Consider the following 16,379-nt stretch of genomic DNA (forward strand, 5'->3'; position numbering starts at 1 on the left):
CAGCTGAGGCCGAGCTAGTGTCTTATATAAGTTCAACATAACTTCCTTGTTCTTGTACTCTATGTCCTATTAATAAAGCCCAGGCCACTGTATGTTGAGACACTCTCTCAACCTGTCCTGCCACCTTTAATGATTTATGCACATATACACCCAGGTCCCTCTGCTGCTGCATCCCCTTTAGAATTGTAGCCTTTATTCTATATTGTCTCTCCATGTTCTTCCTATCAAAATGTATCACTTCACATTTCTCTGCATTGAACTTCCTCTGCCACCTGTCTGCCCATTCCTTTTGAAGTTCTACACTATCCTCCTCACAGCTCACAATTCTTCCAAGTTTCATATCATCTGCAGACTTTGAAATTGTGCCCTGTTACACCAAGGTCTAGGTCATTAATATATATCAGGAAAAGCAAGGGGCCCAACACTGATCCCTGGGGAACTCCACTACAAACCTTCCTCCAGCCCGACAAGGGAGCAAGCTGCCTCCATCTCATGGCAGCTGCCCAGGAACTTAGTGCACATTTGCATTGAGTGGAAGCCTTTTCTGTTCTGGAATCTGGCTGGTTGGCCTGTCTGTACCTTGATGTCTATGTGGGTACAATCAATTACCCCTTGGACCTGAGGGAATCCATCGATGATGGCAAAACCCAATTTCCTCTCTGCCTGTGCTGGCCCACCTGTCTCAAAATGGGTGTAGCCCCCATCCTCTGCAAGATTGCATCTGTGACCTGCCTGATGGCGTGATGAGCTGCCGACTGCCTGATGCCACCCAGGTCTGCAGCTGATCCCTGAAACGACCAGGCATAAAAATTCAGTGCCACGGTGACCTTGATGACTGCAGGTAGGGGACTGCCATGGGGGCCGCAAGGCCATTGTGGACCACAGCACAAATGTCCGAGACCAACTGCCTGGATAGGCATAGTCTCCTACGGCACTGGCAGTCTGTCATTTGCGGGTAACTGACTCTTGGGCAGCACACCCAATGTTTTGGTAGCACCGCCTTCCCCTTGCAACCCCTCACTCTGCTCCTTTGGCCTCCTCCTGACCAGGAGAATGCATCTGCTGAAGTTTCTCCTGCTACTATATCCAATGTCAGAATTGCCTGCTCCCTTTTCAACACCCTCACCTGCCACTTATCAGGCAGGTTTATCAGGGCTTCCTCTACCCACCTCTGATGCCCATGTGATGCCAGCAGCCTTTCGTGCCTCTCAAGAGTCCAACCTCTCACTGTTCAAAAATGCAAGCCTCTCAGCATCAGCAAAGGCAACTCTGTTCCCACTAAAAACATCCATTAACCACTACTCTCTGTCTCCTGTCACTCAGCCAATTCCGTATCCATGTTGCTATCGTCCCTTTTATTCCATGAGCTACAAGTTTGCTCACATGTCTGTTGTGTGACACGGTATCAAACGTCTTTTGAAAGTCCATGTACATCACATCAACAGCATTGCCCTCATCAACCCTCTCTGTTACCTCCTCAAAAAACTCCAGCAAGTTAGTTTATCATGATTTTCCCTGAAGATATTCCATACTGGTTTTCCTTAATGAACTCACATTTGTCCAAATGACTATTGATTTTGTCCCGAATTATTTTTTCTGGAAGTTTTCCCACCACCGAAGTTAAACTGACTGGCCTGTAGTTGCTGGGCTTATCTTTACACCCTTTTTGAAACAAGGGTGTAACGTTTGCAATTCTCCAGTCCTCTGGCACCACCCCCGAGTCTAAGGATGACTGAAAAATTATGGCCAGTGCCTCTGCAATTTCCACCCTCACTTCCCTCAGTAGCCTTGATGCATCTCATCCAGTCCTGATGCTTTTTTAAGTTCAGACAGCCTATCTAATACGTCCTCTTTACCAATTTTAAACCCCTCTAGTATCTGACTTACCTCCTCTCTCAACATTGCCTGGGTTGCATCTTCTTCCTTGGTAAAGACAGATGCAAAGTATTCATTTAATACCTCAGCTATGCCCTCTGCCTCCATGTGTAAATCCCCTTTCTGGTCTCTAATTGGCCCCACTCCTCCTTTTACCACCCTTTTACTATGTATACGCCTAAAGAAAACTTTGGGATTTCCTTTAATGCTAGTTGCCAGTCACTTCTCATGCTCTCTCTTTGTTTCTCTTATTTGCTTTTTCACTTCCCCTCTGGACCTTCTATATTCAGCCTGGTCCTCGATAGTATTTGCTACCTGACATTTGTCAGAAGCACACTTTTTCTTCTTTATCTTAATCTCTACCTCTTTTGTCTCCCAGGGAGCTCTAGATTTGTTTGCTGAAACGGAGATTGAGAGATTTTTGTTGGGTAAGGGTATTAAGGGTTACGGAACCAAGGCGGCTAAGTGGAGTTAACATACAGATCAGCCATGATCTAATTGAATGGTTGAACAGCTTTGAGGGGCTGAATGGCCTCGTCCTTTCCAATGTACACCTGCTGCTCAGGTGGAGTATGTGACTGTCATTGAATCTCTGCCAGAACCATTTAGATAGTTAATTCAGAGTTGAGTGGGTGGGTTATAACTAAATTTGAACGCTTTAAAATTAGTTGAAAGCAAGACTAATAAGGTAGGGTTTATACATAATTTACTGTCTGTATTTTGGCATCTCATTTATGTGATGGGCTATCATTAAATTGTATATGGCTTAGCAAAATTGCATTAAATATAGTTCAGAAATGATCTCATAAATGCTGAAGTGGAAAGGTTAATAGAAACTATAAACCTCACTTTCCTGCTGAAATCCTGTCACTTTGAGGACAGGGCAGCACTGCCTGATTAGCATAGCTCGATTGTGCAGAAGGGGAAAGAATATATTACATCCAGGTAAAACCCAGATCAACACAATGTGTACCGTTTGCTAATAGCCAAGAGTTAAATGGACTGGCTGAAGGGGTGGCCTCCATCTCCACTGATCTGAAGTAGAGCGTCGACATTTCTCATGTTGTGAAATCTGTCCCCCAAGATATTTGGTTCCCTCCTTTTCATGCCAAACACTTCATTTCTCATGAACGACTCTTTACCACCGGCTCTCCTGGTGTTTCAATACCTTTATCCAGCAAGTAGCTGAGTTATAACAAAGCAGAAAGGCACTAAATTCATGGCCCTAAACTCTAGAATTCCCTCCCTGGATCTCTCTACCTCTCTTACCTCCTTTAAGATGCTCCTTAAAAACCTATGACCAAGCTTTTGGTCACCTGCCCGAATATCTCCCTTAGGCGACTCGGTGTCAGATTTTGTTTGATGCCGCTGTGAAGCATCTGGTTTGCAGGTTTTACGACATTAAAGGCACTATAAAATTTTACGCAATGCTTTGTTGTGATCTGGAACGCACTGCCTGAAAGGGCAGTGGAAGCAGATTCAATAGTAACTTTCAAAAGAGAATTGGATAAATAGTTGAATTGGAAAATAAAAATCACAGGGCTATGGGGAAAGAGCAGGGGGGAGTGGGAGGAAGGAATTTTCCTCCACACAAGATCAGACAGCAGGTTGTTCAACCTTGCCCGTCTTAGAGCGAAGACCAAAGTACGGAAGGTCCTCATCAGGGAACTCCTCTTTGCTGACGATGCTGCATTAACATCCCACACAGAACAGTGTCTGCAGAGACTCAATGACAGAATTGCAGCTGCCTGCAATGAATTTGGCCTAACCATCAACCTCAAGAAAACAAACATCATGGGATAGGACGTCAGAAATGCTCCATCCATCAATATTGGCGACCACGCTCTGGAAATGGTTCAAGAGTTCACCTACCTAGGCTCAACTATCACCAGTAACCTGTCTCTCGATGCAGAAATCAACAAGTGCATGGGAAAGGCGTCCGCTGCTATGTCCAGACTGGCCAAGAGGGTGTGGGAAAATGGCGCACTGACACGGAACACAAAAGTCCGCATGTATCAAGCCTGTGTCCTCAGTACCTTGCTCTACGGCAGAGGGGCCTGGACAACAATAGTCTCCCAAGAGCAACATCTCAACTCATTCCATCTTCGCTGCCTCTGGAGAATCCTTGGCATCAGGTGGCAGGACCGTATCTCCAACACAGAAGTCCTCGAAGCGGCCAACACCCCCAGCATATACACCCTACTGAGTCAGCGGCGCTTGAGATGGCTTGGCCATGTGAGCCACATGGAAGATGGCAGGATCCCCAAGGAAATATTGTACAGCGAGCTCGTCACTGGTATCAGACCCACCGGCTGTCCATGTCTCCGCTTTAAAGACGTCTGCAAACGTGACTTGAAGTCCTGTGACATTGATCACAAGTCGTGGGAGTCAGTTGCCAGTGATCGGCAGAGCTGGCGGACAGCCATAAAGGCGGGGTTAAAGAGTGGCGAGTCAAAGAGACTTAGCAGTTGGCAGGAAAAAAAAACAGAAGTGTAAGGAGAGAGCCAACTGTGTAACAGCCCTGACAACCAATTTTATCTGCAGCACCTGTGGAAGAGTCTGTCACTCTAGAATTGGCCTTTATAGCCACTCCAGGCGCTGCTCCACAAACCACTGACCACCTCCAGGCGCTTACCCATTGTCTCCCGAGACAAGGAGACCAAAGAAGAAGTATTTTAGTTTGTTCCGAACCTCTTAATTTACCTCCATCATTCTGAAACTTGAAGTCATCTATTTTTAAACAAAAGTAACATTTTCTTATGCTGCAACTTTTAAAAACACCCCTTAGTTTATGTGTAGTCGTCTGAGTGAGATTCTTTTTTCACCTCACCATAATCTTTCTAAAAACTAACCCATTCTAAACTGGTGCCCTTGTTTCTGTATTAAACTTTCCCCCTTTCTATTTGGACCTCTAACGAGATGAGGAGAAATTTCTTCACTCAGAGGGTGGTGAATCTTTGGAATTCTCTACCCCTGAGGGCTGTGGATGCTCAAGTCATTGATTATGTTCAAGACAGAGATTGATAGATTTCTAGATATTAAAGATATCAAGGGATACGGGGATATTGTGGGAAAATGGCATTGAGGCAGAAGATCAGCCTTGATCTAGTTGAACAACAGAGCAGGCTCGAGGGGGTGAATGGCCTACTCCTGCTCCAATTCCCTATGTTCCATTGCGACTCACTATTATCTAGAGAGTGGTGAGAATGCTGCCGCATCAGGTAGTTGAGGTGAATACATAGATTCTTAATTTTACTCTTTCATGGGATATAGGCATCACTGGCCATGTTGTCCTTGGTCGTGAACTGCCTTCTTGAACCGCTGCAGTCCATGTGGGGTAGGTGAGAGTTCCAGGATTTTGACCCAGCGACAGTGAAGGAACGGTGATATAGTTCCAAGTCAGGATCGTGTGTGGCTTAAAGGGGAACTTGCAGGTTTTGGTGTTCCCATGCATCTGCTGCCCTTGTCCTTCTAGTTGGTAGAGGTCGCGGGTTTGGAAGGTGCTGTCGAAGGAGGCTTGGCGAGTGGCTGCAGTGCATCTTGTAGATGGTACACACTGCTGCCACTGTGCGTCGGTGGTGGAGGGAGTGAATGTTTGTAGATGTGGTGCCAATCAAGTGGGCTGCTTTGCCCTGGATGGTGTTGAGCTTCTTGAGTGTTGTTGGAGCTGCACCCATCCAGGCAAGTGGACAGTATTCCATCGCACTCCTGACTTGTGCCTTGCAGATAGTGGACAGGATTTAGGGAGACAGGAGGTGAGTTACTCGCTGCAGAATTCCCAGCCTCTGGCTCGTTCTTGTAGCCACGGTATTTATATGGCTGGTCCAGTTCAGTTTCTGGTCACTGGTAAACCCATTTAAGGGGAAGTTAGATAAGCACATGCGGGAGAAAAGAATAGAATTTGACCGGATGAGATGAAGTAGGGTTTGAGAAGCTTGTGTGGAGCATGAACACCAACACAGGTCCATTGGGCTGAATGATCCCTTTCGGTGCTTGGTGATTCTATGGGCAGAATTTTATTCTGGTGAATGGGGGGCCCTGACGGCAGGCAGGAGATCCCGCCTTGGCCCTCCTTCGGACCCACGAAGCCATTCCATGGCAGGTAGGCAATTAACTTAAGGGACGAGCTCCCGCCTCCAGAGCTGCCGGCCAATCGAATCGCCAGCAGCTCTGCAGTACCAGCAGCACCACCAGGAGCGGAGGTAACTGCCAGTACTGCAGGAGCACCACAAACTGCAGAAGGCCCCGGGACAGGTGAGTGGGGACGGTTGCTGGGGCCATTCAGGCAGACCCCAGTGAAGGGGGGGGGGGTAATTTGTGGGGGTGGGATTGCCCCCGAACCCACTAGGAGGCGGCAAGGTTTTACCCTGTGGCTTCTCCCAGCGGGGACAGTGGGCCCCTCCACCTCCCTCAGAATTGAGGTGTGGATGGGACGAGGCCCTTAAATGGCCATTAATTGGCCACTTTAGGGCCTCAAATTGGCCTGGGCCAGGAAACCCGCCCTCGACCTTCCCCACCCCGGAGAAAATGGCCGGGGACCCGGGCAGTGCCAGGAACAGCAACCCCGCCAAATTTATTTTCCTCAAGTGCCCATCCAATTTCCTCTTGAAATCATTCATTGTTTCCGCTTCCACCACCCTTGTGGGCAGCGAGTTCCAGGTCATTACCACTCGCTACGTAAAAAAGTTCTTCCTCACATTTCCCCCTACATCTCTTGCCCAAAACCTTCAATCTGTGTCCCCTAGTTCTTGTACCGTCAGTTAATGAAAACAGTTTTCCTTGTCTAATTTATCTAAGCCTTTCACAATCTTAGAATATTGCATGCAATTCTGGTCGCCACACTACCAGAAGGACATGGAGGCTTTGGAGAGGGTACAGAGGAGTTTTACCAGGATGTTGCCTGGTCTGGAGGGCATTAGCTATGAGGAGAGGTTGGATAAACTCGGATTGTTTTCACTGGAACGACGGAGGTGGAGGGGCGACATGATAGAGGTTTACAAAGTTATGAGCAGCTTGGACAGAGTGGATAGTCAGAAGCTTTTTCCCAGGGTGGAAGAGTCAGTTACTAGGGGAGATAGGTTTCAGGTGAGAGGGGCAAAGTTCCTAATTCCTCAAGTACCTGTCCAATGTCCTTTTAAAATTATTTGTGGGATCAGCTTTCCTTCTGTGCATCCCCTGAAACCTCTAGCAGTTCCCAGGAAGTACAAACTGATTAGATGTGTTAAGGACCGGGCTAGTTTCAATAATCTGCATCCCACTGAAAGCTAGCCGGCACAAAAATATTGAAAGGTGATGTTTTCAACCAGAATGTGTGGAAAACGAAAGTGATACCCGAACAAAACCTTCGGCACAAATTCTGTGGTTTTTCTGTGTTACATTCTCTGTATGAATATTTCAGTGACTAGGTTCTTTGTTTTTTTTTAAATCTTTGTACAGAAATTTCCCAAATGGTCCCAGAATAATGACTCAAAAACACAGCATCAATTGAAAAATCAGCGACAAAAATTGTTGCCCGTACAAAATTGGAACTGACATAAAAAATAAATTCATCAAGCATATAAACAGTGTTAAACATTAACAACCTCCTCAGCAAGAATCCCACTGTATCTATCTTTTAGTACACTGAACTCCCCAAGAGGCTTCAAAATTGTGGCTGAAAACTCACTCCCAGTGTCAGTCTGCACAATACTGCTTGCCTCAGGACCCTTGCTGATGGAAGGGGGTTGGGGGTGATGGTGAGGGAGGCCCATGAGTCATTCAATCAGCTCGAGACTCTGAGGCGGAGCAAGGGTCCTTTGAGGGCTGATTATAGAGCAACTCTCCTTTTCTCAAAAAAAAGAGGCAGAAAAAAAATGAGCAGCCTTTTACAAACTGGCGTTTGCTCGAAAGAAATCTCACCTGTCACGGATCCTGTCAGGATTTTAAAATTTCAGTTCGTACAGAGAAAAAAAATAATAACTGACCGAGCTCTGGGTTGAACTGCACAACTGCACCATCTCAAATGATTCTGCACACCCAGGAGAGTACTGAAACATATCTAAAGCATGTCCTTTCTGTCCTGATTTTACCGTAGGCTTGAGTGCAAGAAAAATGAGCATGTCCTGGCTTTGGGTTATCAAAATGTTGCTTCGCATCCCCTTTGAGAAATTCTGCCTGTCATAGATCTGTCAAGAGTTCAGAATTTGCAGTCTGCTAAGGCAGTCAAGTGTCCTTCATCTCTGGAGACTTGTTGGATTCGAAATTCAGCAGAAGAAAGAAAGGATGTAGTTGATGGTTAGAGGCCTGCGCTGTCTATTTTTTTTGTTCTTGTTGCACACAAGGAATCAGCAGAGTTACAACCTGATATAATGCTGTTGTCACTGCACAATGGAGTGATCATAGCAACCACCAGTCATGGCCAGTGATGGAGGGTATGAGATGTCTCGCTTGGAGTAGGCAAACCACTCAAGGTGTTCAATGGTTTGTACCTTTAACCACAAGGGCTGTTGAGACAGCATAGGGGGCTCTTATCCTCTCTGTCAGCAAGACTGCCTTCCACCTCTGTAATGTCGCCCATCACCACTACCCTGAGCTCATCTGCTGCTGAAACCCTCAGCCATGACTTTACCTCCAGACTCCACTTGCACCCTATGTAAACTTGAGCTTATCCGAAATACTCTGTTGTCCCTATCCTAAATCGCAACAAATCCTGTTCACCTGTCACTTCTCTGTCTGTTGAACTACACCGGGTCCCATTCTGGCAACACCTCAATTTTAAAATTCTCAAATCCCTCCATGGCAACTCACCAAGGCTCCTTCGACAGCACCTTCCAAACCCATGATCTCGATCACCTAGAAGGACAAGGGCAGCAGTTGTATGGAAACACCATCTCCTGCAATTTCTCCTCCAAGTCACACAACATCCTGGAACTATATCACTGTACCTTCACTGTTGCTGGGTCAAAATCCTGGAACTCCCTTCCTAACAGCATGTTAGGAAATACATACACCCCCTGGACTGCAGCGGTTCAAGAAGGCAGCTCACCACCACCTTCTCAAGGGCAATTAGGGATGGGCAATAAATGCTGGCCTAGCCAGCGACGCCCACATCCCATGGACGAATAAATTTTAAAAATGGCCTCGTCCCTCTCTACAGCTATAATCTCCTCCAGCCCCAGAACCCTCCAAATCTCTGCGCTCCTCTAATTCTGGGCTCTTGAGGATCCCTGATTTTAATCGCTCCACCATCAGTGGCGGAACTTCAGCTGCCTGGCTCCAAAGCTCTGGAATTCCCTCCCTAAACCTCTCCGCCTCTCTACCTCCCGTTCCTCCTTTAAGGTGCTCTTTAAAACCTACCTCTTTGACCAAGCTTTTGGTCACCTGCCCTAATATCTATTTATGCGGCTCAGTGTTAAATCTTGTTTGATAATGCTCCTGTGAAGCACTTTGGGCTGTTTTAATGCATTACTATATAAATGGAAGTTGCTGTGGTTAAAGAGTCACGTGAGATGAGTTTGGATGCATTTGCGTTTAACTATGTGTGTGTCCGCTGCGTCAGATCAGTCTGCATGTGGCACTCTATTGGCAGAGTTAGCGGCTTTCAGAGGAGAGGTTTGCGAAAGTGGAGCAAGGAAATGTCAGTGGCACATCGGGGATTGGTCTTAATCTTCGAGGCAGAGATGGAGCCCAGCACTGACACTTGATTTAGAATTGTAGCCAAAGCACACAGCAAATCAAGAGCCTGGTGAATTGTTGCCTCCTATTCTTACCTCTCTCTCTAATACTTTCAAATATTCGCACATTTTCTCCTATGAACCAGAGAGAACTTTTTTTTGATGCAGTAAGTTCTGGAATGCGCTGCCTGAATTGTAACTTTCAGAAGGGAATTGGATAAATATTGGAAGGGGAAAAATTTGCAGGGCTATGGGGAAAGAGCAGGGGGAAAGTGGGACTAGTTGATTCACTCTACCAAACAGCCAGCAGAGGCACGATGGGTGGAATGGCCTCCTTCAGCACTGTAAGATCTCTCTATTCAAAACCACCGCTGAGCCCAGTTTCGAACAACCTGGTGACAACACAATCCAAACCCAGAGTTTGATCACTATTAACTTTTCTAAATACAACAGTAACCTCCATTCACAACAGCACTTGAATCCCACCAACTCTCCCCTCAACCCCCGACACTCACCATCCCCCGCTCACCCTCCCTCCCCCATCTCCACCTGAGTCAAAGTCCTGGACATCAAACTTCACTTGTTGCCGTCCAAATGTTCATTTTTGAAAGATGAGCATTTCTTGTCCTCAGGAAGTAGCAAAGCGCCTCACACCACTGATATAACTTTGAAGCATGGTCACTGTATGAAAATGCAATCAGATAATCTGCTCTTTAGTGAGTTTGGTTCAGTAATAAATATTAGCTCCAGGATCCCGGGGAGAACTGGGATTGGATTTTCAAAGGGTCATAGGGTTGGGACCTGGAGTGGACGTGATTTGAAACTCATGGTCCCAGACCTGGTCAGTGGAACCCGGCGTCTCTAGCACAGTTTGCGATTTTCAATGTGAGAGTGGGGCAAGGGAGGGACCGGGGAAGCCGCCCGCCTCGAAATAATGGGGGAGCTCGCTAAGGAGTCAGGGTGTTTGGGAAGGTCATTTTCAATTCTGATTTTGGCGATCTCAACCAGTTCGATGTTAGGGGTCAGGGGTCATGGCGCAACCAGAGAAACTTTATTAGAAAGTGTGATGGAAATAAATGTGAGGGGCCAATTAGCACTGGGTCGAACGCTGTACCTCCACATGGCCACTTGCCATCCCCGTCACCGTCCTGGCCCTTGCGTCAGCTGCCGGCACTCCACGGCAAGGCAGCGGCAGCCTCCAACATGGCTGCCGCCTGCCTTTGCTGCTGGAGCCTCCTGGAGGCGCACGGCACCTCTAACTGGATGCCAAGCTCGCCTCCTGTCCAATTTGTACCCTATTTGTATAGTATTTGTATACTAAGATCGTGTCGCAAGTGTGATGCTGCTGAAGCGGGAATTCTCTGAGCGTCAGCTTCCCAACCCCGGAACAAAAATCCAGCCCCTGTTCTCCAAATAGAGGTCGCTGGATTTTTTAAAAAATTCATTCATGGGATGTGGGTATCACTGGCTAGACCAGTGTTTATTGCCCATTCCTAATTACCCTTGAGAAGGTGGTGGTGAGCTGCCTTCTTGAACCGCTGCAGTCCATGTGGGGTAGGTACACCCACGGTGCTGTCAGCAAATGAGTTCCAGGATTTTGACCCAGTGACAGTGAAGGAACGGCGAAATAGTTCCAAGTCAGGATGGTGTGTGACATGGAGGGGAACTTGCAGGTGGTGGTGTTCCCCGAGAGTAAGATGGGGCCTTGTTTAAACATCTCATCTGAAATATGGCCCCTCTGACCATGCAGCACTCCCTCCGTACCACAATGGGAGCAACAGCCTGGATTTTCTGCTCAAGTTTCTGGAGCGGGGCAATGAAACTACAACTTGGTGACTCAGGTGAGAGTGCTACCCACTGAGCCACGACTGACATTACTGTTAATCATGCTTCACAATTATGTTACAACCTGTCTCAGAAAGAATGAAGCACTTTAAAAAAAAAAAAATCGCAGTCTCCTGATGTGTTGAGCTAGACATGTGAAGGATGAAGTATTTGCTTCCAAATGCATTTGTAATGGGCTGTTTGTGAGATATTACATTCGCTTAAGAATTTTCTATCACTGACTTGTACATAAATTTTTGGTTTAAAGTAAAAGGTTTAAATGTAATTTTTTTCGTGCGTTTCTACACAACTGGGCTGTAAGAACTGTAAATATCATTCTCTGCAGATCTAGTGCTCCCATGGTAATGAAGTCCCCTGTGCTCATATCACCTGTCTCCAGTATGAAAAATGTTACACAGTGACAACATAGGAACTTCCAACAGAGCTTCCCATTTCCATTCAATCCAAATGTTTCAAGCAGAATTGATTAGGATACACAGACGTTAAAAACATATACACAGACACAAATTCTCCCCTCGCACTGCTGCAGGTTCATTACAAACTATTCTCATCCTTGGTTTCAAATCCCTCCATGGCCTCACCCCCTCTAGCTCTGTAACCTCTTCCAGCCCTCCAACCCCCTGAGATCTCCGCGATTCTCCAATTCTGGCCTCTTGTGAATTCCCGATTTCCATCGCTCCACCATTGGCGGATATGCCTTCAGCTCCCTGGGCCCTAAGCTCTGGAATTCCCTCCCTGAACCTCATTGCCTCTCCCTCCTCCTTTAAGAGTCTCCTTAAAATCTACCCTTTTGACCAAGCTTTTTGGTTACCTGTCCTAATATCCCCTGATGTGTCTCGGGGTTAACATTTCGCTCCTGTGAAACACCTTGGGATGTCTCACGATGTTAAAGGCGCTATTTAAATGCAAGTTGTTGTTGTTATATGGCATACCAGTTTTGAGTTTAGCAACCAGATGTTACAAACTCCTTTGGTTTGATGATGTGGCTGTGGTGATTGATTTCCTCCTGGTTGTGTGTAGGTGAGATTAGAATTGACATGGAATGTCCTTTCTGAGCATCCATGGCATCGACAACTGTGATCTGGGGGAAAACCAATTCAATTCTTGTCCATAATCATCCCTCCATCAAATTTAAATGAAAAACTTGTCGATTTTGAGTCTCTTTCACAACCTCAGGACATCCCAAAGCGCCTCACAGCCAACGAAGTACATTCCGGAAGTGTAGTCTCTGTTGTATTGTAGGAAATGCAGCAGCCCATTTGTACACAGCAAGATCCCACAAATAGCAATGTGATACTGACCAGATAATCTGTTTTTTTGTTCAGTCATGTTGGCCGAGGGATAGAAATTGACCAGGACATCAGGAAGAAGTGCCTGCTCTTCAAAATAGTGCACTGAAATTTTTTACACCCACCTCAGATGGCAGACAGGGTCCCAGTTTAACGTCTCATCGTTAAAACCATATTTCATTGGATTGGGATGATGAGTAGAGCACAGGCTTTCCCTGCTAAGTCCGTTAGCATCAAATGGTTACAGCAGAGGAGGAGGCCATTTGGACCATTGTGTCCATACTAGCTCTCTGCAAGAATAATTCAGCTAGTCTCTCTCCCCTGCCCTGCAAGTTCTTTTTATCTTCAGGTAATTATCCAATTCCCTTTTGAAAGCCATGATTGAATCTGCCTCCACCACACACTCAGGCAGCGCATTCCAGATCCTAACCACTCACTGGGTAAAAAAGTTTTTCGTCATGTTGCCTTTGGTTCTTTTGCCAATCATCCTAAATCAGTGTCCTCTGGTTCTCGACCCTTCCGCCCCGTGATCTCCTCTCAACCTTCTCTTCTTTAAGGAGAACATCCCCAGCTTCTCCAATCTATCCACGCAACTGAAGTCCCTTATCCCTGGACCCAATCTCCAATTCTCCTATCTGCTAAAGGAAGTAACACAATTCCAAAACCAGCCCCCTTGCAATCCATCGTAGCACAGATGAAGACATCAAACTGGACTGGAGATAGTAGACAACCTGCCTCATTGCTGATCTTCTCAGCGCAAAGTTAAGACTAGAGATTAATAACACAGTGAAATTTATATTAACAGACACTCCAAAAAAAAAAACTGTTAAAAAGACTGATGCTAACTGAGAGAACCAAATAACTCAAATTGTGAAATGTACAAGAGGCACTCTGAAACCATGGACACTCGGACAGCCATCAACGCACCTTCTGCAACTTAAAACATGGGCACAGAGCCCGTTACAAAGCTACGGTCTTTGGAACTTTCACTCATTCGGGATCACAGGTGCTTCCCACTTGCAGCCTGCTTTTGTTCTCCTCCCAAATTCCTGTGAGGTCAGCATGAGGCAGTAGCAGGTTTTGAGGAAAGAACAGCTCTTGTGGAATGGTGACTGCTTTACCCAGCATGCATAGAGGCAAAGAATCTCCTCTGTCTCTGGGACTGAATGCTCGCACAGCTCTGCCCCAGAGATGGAGCAACTTCTCTGCCAATATGGACACTGGGTAAAGAACTCCCAATCATCTGAAATATTCTTTTTACAGTAAATACAAGGACCCTTATGAAAATAAGGACACTTGCAATAAAATGCTAGAAAGTGGAATTAGACTGGGTAGATCGTTTTTCGGTCGGCACAGACGCGATGGGCCAAGTGGCCTCTTTCTGTGCTGTAAACTTTCGATGATTCTATGAAAAGGGCGAGCTGAAGCCGGTCCCTAAGGTGTCCGAAATTTACAGGTTTCACCGTAATTAGCATGATCCCCGAAAGTAATTGATATAGGAAACAGGAGGAGTAGACCATTCGGCCCCTCAAACCTGCTCTGCCATTCAATACAGTAACGGCTGATCTACCTCAACTCCCCTTTCCTATCTGCTCCCCATATCCCTTGATTCCGAGAGATCAATAATTTATTGATCTCAGTCTTAAATATACTCAACAATGCAGCATCCACAACCCTCTGGGGTAGAGAATTCCAAAGATTTACAACACTTTGAGTGAAGACGTTACTGCTCATCTCAGTCCTAAATGATCGGCCTCTTACTCTGAGACTGTGCCCCCGTGTTCTAGATTCCCCAGCCAGGGGAAATAACCTCTCAGTGTCTACCCCGCCAAGCCCCTTCAGAATCTAATGAGATTACCTCTCGTTCTTCTGAACTCCAAAGAATACAAACCCAATTTACTCAGCCTTTCATCAAAGGACAATCCCCTCATCTCAGGGACCAATTCAGTAAATCTTCACTGCACTGCTTCCAGTGCAAGTATGTCCTTTCTTAAATGTGGAGACCAAAACTGCACAGAGTATTCCAGGTGTGGTCTCACCAAAACCCTGTACAATTTTAGTAAGACTTCTTTATTCCTGTACTCCAATCCCCTTGCAATAAAGGCCAACATGCCATTTGCCTTCCTAATTGCTTTCTGTATCTCCATGCTAACTTTGTGTTCCTTGTAAAAGTAAACCCAAGTCTCCCTGAATATCATCATTGAAAAGTTTCACGCCTTTTAAAAAACATTTGTCTTTTCTATTCTTTAAAGTTCCGACAAAAAATAGTTACTGCTGTGTCAATTTAACAGGACCAGCCATATAAATACCGTGGCTACAAGAGCAGGTCAGAAGCTAGGAATCCTGCGGCGAGTAACTCACCTCCTGACTCCCCAAACTCTGTCCACCATCTACAAGGCACAAATCAGGAGTGTGATGGAACACTCTCCACTTGCCTGGATGGGTGTAGCTCCAACAACACTCAAGAAGCTCGACACCATCCAGGACAAAGCAGTCCGCATGATTGGCATCCCAGCTACAAACATTCACTCCCTCCACCACCGACGCACAGTGGCAGCAGTGTGTACCATCTACAAGATACACTGCAGCAATGCACCAAGGCTCCTTCAACAGCACCTTCCAAACCCATGACCTTTACCAACTAGAAGGACAAGGGCAGCAGATGCATGGGGACACCACCACCTGCAAGTTCCCCTCCAAGTCACACACCATCCTGACTTGGAACTATATCGCCGTTCCTTCACTGTCACTGGGTCAAAATCCTGGAACTCCCTTCCTAACAGCACTGTGGGTGTACCTACCCCAAATGGACTGCAGCGGTTCAAGAAGACAGCTCACCACCACCTTCTCATGGGCAAGTAGGCATGGGCAATAATCCTGGCCTAGCCAGCGACGCCCACCCCCCATGAGTGAATAAAAAACAAACAATTCTAAAGAAATGGATCCATGTTGAATGGAGTAAATTAATCCATACTGGATGTTGACTATGGCACTGCAAATGACCATTTGTATGTGAACTTTAAGCGTATCGAGGAACTAGCAGTAGATTATATATCAGTAATTGCATATCTCTTAGTGTGTACAGTTTTAGATGCATTATATCTGTGACGTACTTTTTGTTGATGTTAAAATTGTTTAAAAAAGTGCTGGAAAATAATCTGGGTTTAATCTGGGGTCGAGAGCTAAAGGATAAAGACAAATAATCAAACAACATATTTCACAGCTCAGTTTCAACGGCAGCTTGCATTTATATAGTGCCTTTAACATAGCACAATTTCCCAAGGTGCTTTATAGGAGTGCTATCAAACACAATTTAAAACTGGGCCACGTATTAGGACAGATTACCAAAAGCTTGGTCAAAGAGGTAGGTTTTAAGGAGCTCTTAAAGGAGGAGAGCGAGGTAGAGGGGTTTAGGGAGGGAATTCCAGAGCTTAGGAAAAATAATAATTTCCAAAAAAATTACAGAAAACAATAAGTAGAGATAGCAAGGTTCACTTAATTGTTTTGACTTTTACATGTATAAATGCACTGAACTTGAAATTCCAATTGACTAAACTTGTGCCTCGATCATCCCTGTAATATAGAAGGTTAAGGACTGAGTTAATTGAGATTTTTAGGATTTTGAAAGGAATGGGGTAGATAGAGAGGAAGGTTTTTTGCTGGTCGGGGAGTCTCGGCAAAGGGGATATAACCTGAAACTTATAGTCAGATCATTCAA

At 45.9% G+C, this 16,379-nt stretch overlaps 1 protein-coding gene across 7 annotated transcripts in view; it reads right to left on the minus strand.

The window, feature by feature from the left end:
• LOC137369730 (zinc finger protein 521) overlaps positions 1-16,379 on the minus strand; it is a 524,295-nt gene that overhangs the window by 61,929 nt on the left and 445,987 nt on the right. The window lies entirely within an intron of this gene.

This window comes from Heterodontus francisci, chromosome 5 (genome assembly GCF_036365525.1).
Source record: "Heterodontus francisci isolate sHetFra1 chromosome 5, sHetFra1.hap1, whole genome shotgun sequence".
Classification (NCBI taxonomy): Eukaryota; Metazoa; Chordata; class Chondrichthyes; order Heterodontiformes; family Heterodontidae; genus Heterodontus; species Heterodontus francisci.